We start from the raw sequence: 2355 nt of genomic DNA, 5'->3' as shown, positions 1-2355 counted from the left end.
AGGGGGCTTCTCCATTAGAAGATCTGGAGGCTCACCATGGCTGCTGTAGCATCTGCGGATTCTCTGTAAATTGATATCTTCTGGTCATTGACAATGCGAATCACAGGGCACGTTGCCTGCATGGAAATGCAGCATTCTCCTTTCTGTTCTCTGGTTCTCTTTGCCTTTGAATTTGATAAATCAATCTCCTCACACTTAACGTGGCCCACAGTCAGCAGCAAATGAGGAGACTCGTGGGCCTTTCAAAGCGTGTCCCCGAACCCTGGCTGCCCTGCCTGCGTACCCACCCAGAGCCCTGCCTCCTTCTGAGTGGCTGTGGCTGCTTAGCTCCTCTGGGGACAAAGGGAACAGACTTGGCAGGCTGACGACCTTAGCCTGAAAGCAGTAGTGGGAGGACTCTGTAAGCATGGACTCAGGCCAAAGGCAAAGACCTGGCTGTCCCAGCACCTCATAGAACTTGGACACAGTCTGTGAGCCAAGAGGCAGCACGGGGCAAGCGTTAAGCACTGGAACTCTGCTGCTGGAGTCCCTGGGTTCAAAACATAGCTCCACCACTCATTCGCTATATGGCTTTCAGCAGGTCAGCAAAATACTTAGCCTCTCTGTGCCCACAGTTTCCACATCTGCCAGAAGAAGATAATAATAGTATCTACACCTCATAGGGCTGTTGTGAGGGGTAAAAGAACTAATACGTTCCTCAGGAATTAAACTTAGAGTTGTTACCACATGACACTCATGGGCAATAAGCAAGAAAAGTTAAGTGTCCACACAAAAACCTGCACACAGACGTCCATAGCAGAATTATTCATAATAGCCAATAAGTGGAAACAACCCAGATGTTCATCATGAATGGCCAAACAGATGTGGTCACTCCATACAATGGAATATTATTCAGCCATGAAAAGGAATTCAATTCTGACCCATGCTACCACTTGAATGGAGCTTGAAAACATTATTTAAGTGAAAGAAGCCAGACACAGAAGTTTACATATTATATGATTTAATTAATTTGAAAGTCTAGAATAGGCAAATCTATAGAGACAGAAAGTAAATTAGTGGTTGCCAGGGACTGGGTACCATGGAGGGAAAGAGGAGTGACAGGTAAAGGGCATAAGATTTCTCTTTGGGGATGATGAAAATGTTGTAAAATTTACTATGGTGACGGTTGCCCATTTCTGTGAAAAAGCATTGAATTGAACACTTTAAATGGGTAAAATATATGTTACATGAATTAGATCTCAACAAAACTGTTTTAAAAACCAAAATGTTATGTTACTTCAAACAAACTATTCATCAAAAAAATACAATAATCGAATAAACTGCCCTTTCCCATTGAAATCAAGAACTGATACACTTGAATCCTCAAGAACAGTGTCCAATACCTGGCTGCTCTCCTCACTGATCTTTGTCCCCCTGAGGGGATTTGAATACAGAACCCCAGCACGTGGTTCCCTTCCTCTGGGCACGGCCTGCACTGGCTGGACTGTGAGGAACAAGGCATCAGACCAGGGGCTTGCCCTGGAGGGGCCTCTCATTGGAGACACAGAGGCCCACAAGAGAGGAGATGGGAGTGCAGGTCCAGGGAGGCTCAACCGAGCATCTGGTTTGGAAATACTTCTTTATATTTGCAAAGAAAACAAGTTTATTGTACACACGGAACCACATCGCTTCCTCCTCAAGCCTTCCAAGAGCCCAGGATCATGAGCCAGGGTCAGTCTGAGCCTGGAGACAAATCCCTGATGGAAACTGGGGGCTGCCACCCGCCCCCTCTGCCCCACCATTCTTTTTCTTAGGTGGCCGCTTCTGCCTGGTGATGTTAGCCGGGCCCTTCGCAGTGTGAGCTTGTCTTTTGGATGAGAAGTAAATTAGGCTTTGAGATGTTTTTGCTACATCTAGCAGCTGGTAATATCAAAGCTGTCTTCTTGAGGAACAAGCTCATCCCTCTGGGGTCAGCAAGTGCTAAACAGGGCTGAAAACATGTCCCTTGCTCTGTCTTTGGTATCTTCCACACCCCTCATCTCCTTCTTAGCTTTGATGTTCCTGGCGCCTTTCCAATATTCTGTGCCCACCATGCCCGAGGACAAGCTCCACCTCCCACCCTCCTACGTGCTCTTTTCAAATGGGAGCTCACTGGTTTCATTAGTTGCTTCTTTTTATTCTCTAATGAGATGATTTGTAATTGCAAAGACAAAATGTCCTTCCTTGGGCATTGTCACACTAAAAATTTATTAATGTGTTTTTCTCATTCGCATTTCTTTGTGGGTGATATTCCACCCACGATATCCCAATCACAAGAAGAATATAAAAAGAAATATAACAAGAAAGATAGAGTCAGCTTTTGATACCCCAAATAGG

This window comes from Pteropus vampyrus, unplaced genomic scaffold, assembly GCF_000151845.1.
Source record: "Pteropus vampyrus isolate Shadow unplaced genomic scaffold, Pvam_2.0 Scaffold529, whole genome shotgun sequence".
NCBI classification, from domain to species: domain Eukaryota; kingdom Metazoa; phylum Chordata; class Mammalia; order Chiroptera; family Pteropodidae; genus Pteropus; species Pteropus vampyrus.
This window is presented reverse-complemented; position numbering follows the sequence as displayed.